This window comes from Somniosus microcephalus, unplaced genomic scaffold (assembly GCF_052327205.1).
Source record: "Somniosus microcephalus isolate GS21.2 unplaced genomic scaffold, FLI_Smic_1.0 scaffold908, whole genome shotgun sequence".
In the NCBI taxonomy this organism is placed as follows: Eukaryota; Metazoa; Chordata; class Chondrichthyes; order Squaliformes; family Somniosidae; genus Somniosus; species Somniosus microcephalus.
This window is the reverse complement of record NW_028226095.1, coordinates 5,001-12,500: the sequence shown is the minus strand read 5'-3', so window position 1 is coordinate 12,500 and position 7,500 is coordinate 5,001.

The following is a 7,500-nucleotide window of genomic DNA, read 5'->3' as shown; positions in this document are numbered from 1 at the left end:
TCAGTTAGCCATGCACCAGACTCGGCCTCGCCTTTTTCATTTATGGTTAATGATGTGCCCAGGCTGGGACTTAGTCTCTCCAGCAGCCAAAACTTTTCACTGGTTAATGAGGTGCCCAGCCCGGCACTTAGTCTCTCTCCCCAGCAAGCTTACTTGGTCGGCCGACATTTGGATCCATTTTCGGGGCTTAATCGGGTCGAATACGGTCCCTTACGCAAGGGGAGCCGAAGCCCCGGCCTCTGCCAGGCGTCAGGCTGCCGTTTTTTAAGCCCGACCAAAAACCCGAAAATTGGTTAAAAATGGAAATAAATTTCCACCCAAAAAGGGTTAAAAGTCGGTTGGACGGCAGCCCTGGTCGGTCTCTGCAGACCTGGAGGCCCTAGACAGTAATCTGGAAAACAGACAAAGTCTCGAGAAACCACCTCCTACCATTCTCCAGGTACCCCGCCAATCCCCCCTGCCAGAAATGACAAGTGTCAAATCAGCGGGACGGATTTGACTTTTGTGACCGACCGCTGGAACTTTTTTCGGCTACAGGCAGTCAAATTTTTCTCCTTCCGGACTTCCAGTACAACTTTGAACGGCCATATCTCCGCACTCCCGCGTCGGAGCCAAGCCGTTTTTACACCGTTAGACGCGGCTTCCCGTGCCCGTTCGAATGCCGCCCTGCTCGGCGGAAAAGGAGAATTTTTTTATTTTTCGGCCGATTTCGGGAAAAAAAATTCCCGCTCTGAACTCGGATTTTTCGGCTTTAATCGTTTCGTATACGGTCCCTTACGCAAGGGAGCCGAAGCCCCGGCCTCTGCCGGGCGTCAGGCTGCCGTTTTTAAGCCCGACCAAAAACCCGAAAATTGGTTAAAAATGGAAATAAATTTCCACCCAAAAAGGGTTAAAAGTCGGTTGGACGGCAGCCCGGGTCGGTCTCTGCAGACCTGGAGGCCCTAGACAGTAATCTGGAAAACAGATAAAGTCTCGAAAAACCACCTCCTACCATTCTCCAGGTACCCCGCCAATCCCCCCTGCCAGAAATGACAAGTGTCAAATCAGCGGGACGGATTTGACTTTTGTGACCGACCGCTGGAACTTTTTTCGGCTACAGGCAGTCAAATTTTTCTCCTTCCGGACTTCCAGTACAACTTTGAACGGCCATATCTCCGCACTCCCGCGTCGGAGCCAAGCCGTTTTTACACCGTTAGACGCGGCTTCCCGTGCCCGTTCGAATGCCACCCTGCTCGGCGGAAAAGGAGACATTTTTTTTTTTCCGGCCGTTTTCGGGAAAAAATTTTCCCGCTCTGAACTCCGATTTTACGCCTTTAATCGATTCGGAGACGGTCGCTTACGCAAGGGAGGCGAAGCCCGGGCCTCTGCCGGGCGTCAGCCTGCCGTATGTAAGCCCGTCCGAAGCATGAGTTCCCACTTTTGGTTATCCAGTTGTCAATTTTAAAATTTCAGTTAATCAGTTGCCTGCTTGGTTAATCATTTGTCGCTCTGACATTTGGTTAACCAGTTGTCGATGTTCGAAATTCAGTTAATGAGTTGCCTCTTTGAAATTTCAGTTAATGAGTTGGCCCTTTGGTTACTCATTTGTCCCTGTGTCTTTTGGTTTACCAGTTGTCGATGTTCGAAATTCAGTTAATGAGTTGCCTCCTTGGTTACTCATTTGTCGCTCTGGCTTTTGGTTAACCAGTTGTCGATGTTCAAAATTACAGTTAATGAGTTGCCTCTTTGAAATTTCAGTTAATGAGTTGGCCCTTTGGTTACTCATTTGTCCCTGTGTCTTTTGGTTAACCAGTTGTCGATGTTCGAAATTCAGTTAATGAGTTGCCTCCTTGGTTAATCATTTGTCGCTCTGACTCTTGGTTAACCAGTTGTCGATGTTCAAAATTTCAGTTAATGAGCTGCTCTTATGTTCTATGATTTCCTACCTTGACAACTCATTAACCAGTGTTTCAAACAATGCACCAGGCCATTTGACGACCCCAACTCGGTTCCACAAGCGGGAAAGCAGCACCCCAAGGCCCGGTAAGGGGGCCGAATACATTCCCATCGTGAATTCCGTCCCAAATGTGAATGACAAGTTTTCAGTTAATCAGTTGCCTGCTTGGTTACTCATTTGTCGCTCTGACATTTGGTTAACCAGTTGTCGATGTTCAAATTTCAGTTAATGAGTAGCCTCTTTGAAATTTCAGTTAATGAGTTGGCCCTTTGGTTACTCATTTGTCCCTGTGTCTTTTGGTTACCCAGTTGTCGATGTTCGAAATTCAGTTAATGAGTTGCCTCCTTGGTTAATCATTTGTCGCTCTGACTCTTGGTTAACCAGTTGTCGATGTTCGAAATTCAGTTAATGAGTTGCCTCCTTGGTTAATCATTTGTCGCTCTGGCTTTTGGTTAACCAGTTGTCGATGTTCAAAATTTCAGTTAATGAGCTGCTCTTATGTTCTATGATTTCCGACCTTGACAACTCATTAACCAGTGTTTCAAACAATGCACCAGGCCATTTGACGACCCCAACTCGGTTCCACAAGCGGGAAAGCAGCACCCCAAGGCCCGGTAAGGGGGCCGAATACATTCCCATCCTGAATTCCGTCCCAAATGTGAATGACAAGTTTTCAGTTAATCAGTTGCCTGCTTGGTTAATCATTTGTCGCTCTGACATTTGGTTACCCAGTTGTCGATGTTCAAATTTCAGTTAATGAGTAGCCTCTTTGAAATTTCAGTTAATGAGTTGGCCCTTTGGTTACTCATTTGTCCCTGTGTCTTTTGGTTACCCAGTTGTCGATGTTCGAAATTCAGTTAATGAGTTGCCTCCTTGGTTAATCATTTGTCGCTCTGACTCTTGGTTAGCCAGTTGTCGATGTTCGAAATTCAGTTAATGAGTTGCCTCCTTGGTTAATCATTTGTCGCTCTGACATTTGGTTAACCAGTTGTCGATGTTCGAAATTCAGTTACTGAGTTGCCTCCTTGGTTAATCATTTGTCGCTCTGGCTTTTGGTTAACCAGTTGTCGATGTTCAAAATTTCAGTTAATGAGTTGCCTCTTTGAAATTTCAGTTAATGAGTTGGCCCTTTGGTTACTCATTTGTCCCTGTGTCTTTTGGTTACCCAGTTGTCGATGTTCGAAATTCAGTTAATGAGTTGCCTCCTTGGTTAATCATTTGTCGCCCTGACTCTTGGTTAACCAGTTGTCGATGTTCGAAATTCAGTTAATGAGTTGCCTCCTTGGTTAATCATTTGTCGCTCTGGCTTTTGGTTAACCAGTTGTCGATGTTCAAAATTTCAGTTAATGAGCTGCTCTTATGTTCTATGATTTCCTACCTTGACAACTCATTAACCAGTGTTTCAAACAATGCACCAGGCCATTTGACGACCCCAACTCGGTTCCACAAGCGGGAAAGCAGCACCCCAAGGCCCGGTAAGGGGGCCGAATACATTCCCATCGTGAATTCCGTCCCTAATGTGAATGACAAGTTTTCAGTTAATCAGTTGCCTGCTTGGTTACTCATTTGTCGCTCTGACATTTGGTTAACCAGTTGTCGATGTTCAAATTTCAGTTAATGAGTAGCCTCTTTGAAATTTCAGTTAATGAGTTGGCCCTTTGGTTACTCATTTGTCCCTGTGTCTTTTGGTTACCCAGTTGTCGATGTTCGAAATTCAGTTAATGAGTTGCCTCCTTGGTTAATCATTTGTCGCCCTGACTCTTGGTTAACCAGTTGTCGATGTTCGAAATTCAGTTAATGAGTTGCCTCCTTGGTTAATCATTTGTCGCTCTGACATTTGGTTAACCAGTTGTCGATGTTCGAAATTCAGTTAATGAGTTGCCTCCTTGGTTAATCATTTGTCGCTCTGGCTTTTGGTTAACCAGTTGTCGATGTTCAAAATTTCAGTTAATGAGCTGCTCTTATGTTCTATGATTTCCGACCTTGACAACTCATTAACCAGTGTTTCAAACAATGCACCAGGCCATTTGACGACCCCAACTCGGTTCCACAAGCGGGAAAGCAGCACCCCAAGGCCCGGTAAGGGGGCCGAATACATTCCCATCGTGAATTCCGTCCCAAATGTGAATGACAAGTTTTCAGTTAATCAGTTGCCTGCTTGGTTACTCATTTGTCGCTCTGACATTTGGTTAACCAGTTGTCGATGTTCAAATTTCAGTTAATGAGTAGCCTCTTTGAAATTTCAGTTAATGAGTTGGCCCTTTGGTTACTCATTTGTCCCTGTGTCTTTTGGTTACCCAGTTGTCGATGTTCGAAATTCAGTTAATGAGTTGCCTCCTTGGTTAATCATTTGTCGCTCTGACTCTTGGTTAACCAGTTGTCGATGTTCGAAATTCAGTTAATGAGTTGCCTCCTTGGTTAATCATTTGTCGCTCTGGCTTTTGGTTAACCAGTTGTCGATGTTCAAAATTTCAGTTAATGAGCTGCTCTTATGTTCTATGATTTCCGACCTTGACAACTCATTAACCAGTGTTTCAAACAATGCACCAGGCCATTTGACGACCCCAACTCGGTTCCACAAGCGGGAAAGCAGCACCCCAAGGCCCGGTAAGGGGGCCGAATACATTCCCATCCTGAATTCCGTCCCAAATGTGAATGACAAGTTTTCAGTTAATCAGTTGCCTGCTTGGTTAATCATTTGTCGCTCTGACATTTGGTTACCCAGTTGTCGATGTTCAAATTTCAGTTAATGAGTAGCCTCTTTGAAATTTCAGTTAATGAGTTGGCCCTTTGGTTACTCATTTGTCCCTGTGTCTTTTGGTTACCCAGTTGTCGATGTTCGAAATTCAGTTAATGAGTTGCCTCCTTGGTTAATCATTTGTCGCTCTGACTCTTGGTTAGCCAGTTGTCGATGTTCGAAATTCAGTTAATGAGTTGCCTCCTTGGTTAATCATTTGTCGCTCTGACATTTGGTTAACCAGTTGTCGATGTTCGAAATTCAGTTACTGAGTTGCCTCCTTGGTTAATCATTTGTCGCTCTGGCTTTTGGTTAACCAGTTGTCGATGTTCAAAATTTCAGTTAATGAGTTGCCTCTTTGAAATTTCAGTTAATGAGTTGGCCCTTTGGTTACTCATTTGTCCCTGTGTCTTTTGGTTACCCAGTTGTCGATGTTCGAAATTCAGTTAATGAGTTGCCTCCTTGGTTAATCATTTGTCGCCCTGACTCTTGGTTAACCAGTTGTCGATGTTCGAAATTCAGTTAATGAGTTGCCTCCTTGGTTAATCATTTGTCGCTCTGGCTTTTGGTTAACCAGTTGTCGATGTTCAAAATTTCAGTTAATGAGCTGCTCTTATGTTCTATGATTTCCTACCTTGACAACTCAGTAACCAGTGTTTCAAACAATGCACCAGGCCATTTGACGACCCCAACTCGGTTCCACAAGCGGGAAAGCAGCACCCCAAGGCCCGGTAAGGGGGCCGAATACATTCCCATCGTGAATTCCGTCCCTAATGTGAATGACAAGTTTTCAGTTAATCAGTTGCCTGCTTGGTTACTCATTTGTCGCTCTGACATTTGGTTAACCAGTTGTCGATGTTCAAATTTCAGTTAATGAGTAGCCTCTTTGAAATTTCAGTTAATGAGTTGGCCCTTTGGTTACTCATTTGTCCCTGTGTCTTTTGGTTACCCAGTTGTCGATGTTCGAAATTCAGTTAATGAGTTGCCTCCTTGGTTAATCATTTGTCGCCCTGACTCTTGGTTAACCAGTTGTCGATGTTCGAAATTCAGTTAATGAGTTGCCTCCTTGGTTAATCATTTGTCGCTCTGACATTTGGTTAACCAGTTGTCGATGTTCGAAATTCAGTTAATGAGTTGCCTCCTTGGTTAATCATTTGTCGCTCTGGCTTTTGGTTAACCAGTTGTCGATGTTCAAAATTTCAGTTAATGAGCTGCTCTTATGTTCTATGATTTCCGACCTTGACAACTCATTAACCAGTGTTTCAAACAATGCACCAGGCCATTTGACGACCCCAACTCGGTTCCACAAGCGGGAAAGCAGCACCCCAAGGCCCGGTAAGGGGGCCGAATACATTCCCATCGTGAATTCCGTCCCAAATGTGAATGACAAGTTTTCAGTTAATCAGTTGCCTGCTTGGTTACTCATTTGTCGCTCTGACATTTGGTTAACCAGTTGTCGATGTTCAAATTTCAGTTAATGAGTAGCCTCTTTGAAATTTCAGTTAATGAGTTGGCCCTTTGGTTACTCATTTGTCCCTGTGTCTTTTGGTTACCCAGTTGTCGATGTTCGAAATTCAGTTAATGAGTTGCCTCCTTGGTTAATCATTTGTCGCTCTGACTCTTGGTTAACCAGTTGTCGATGTTCGAAATTCAGTTAATGAGTTGCCTCCTTGGTTAATCATTTGTCGCTCTGGCTTTTGGTTAACCAGTTGTCGATGTTCAAAATTTCAGTTAATGAGCTGCTCTTATGTTCTATGATTTCCGACCTTGACAACTCATTAACCAGTGTTTCAAACAATGCACCAGGCCATTTGACGACCCCAACTCGGTTCCACAAGCGGGAAAGCAGCACCCCAAGGCCCGGTAAGGGGGCCGAATACATTCCCATCGTGAATTCCGTCCCTAATGTGAATGACAAGTTTTCAGTTAATCAGTTGCCTGCTTGGTTACTCATTTGTCGCTCTGACATTTGGTTAACCAGTTGTCGATGTTCAAATTTCAGTTAATGAGTAGCCTCTTTGAAATTTCAGTTAATGAGTTGGCCCTTTGGTTACTCATTTGTCCCTGTGTCTTTTGGTTACCCAGTTGTCGATGTTCGAAATTCAGTTAATGAGTTGCCTCCTTGGTTAATCATTTGTCGCTCTGACTCTTGGTTAGCCAGTTGTCGATGTTCGAAATTCAGTTAATGAGTTGCCTCCTTGGTTAATCATTTGTCGCTCTGACATTTGGTTAACCAGTTGTCGATGTTCGAAATTCAGTTACTGAGTTGCCTCCTTGGTTAATCATTTGTCGCTCTGGCTTTTGGTTAACCAGTTGTCGATGTTCAAAATTTCAGTTAATGAGTTGCCTCTTTGAAATTTCAGTTAATGAGTTGGCCCTTTGGTTACTCATTTGTCCCTGTGTCTTTTGGTTACCCAGTTGTCGATGTTCGAAATTCAGTTAATGAGTTGCCTCCTTGGTTAATCATTTGTCGCCCTGACTCTTGGTTAACCAGTTGTCGATGTTCGAAATTCAGTTAATGAGTTGCCTCCTTGGTTAATCATTTGTCGCTCTGGCTTTTGGTTAACCAGTTGTCGATGTTCAAAATTTCAGTTAATGAGCTGCTCTTATGTTCTATGATTTCCTACCTTGACAACTCAGTAACCAGTGTTTCAAACAATGCACCAGGCCATTTGACGACCCCAACTCGGTTCCACAAGCGGGAAAGCAGCACCCCAAGGCCCGGTAAGGGGGCCGAATACATTCCCATCGTGAATTCCGTCCCTAATGTGAATGACAAGTTTTCAGTTAATCAGTTGCCTGCTTGGTTACTCATTTGTCGCTCTGA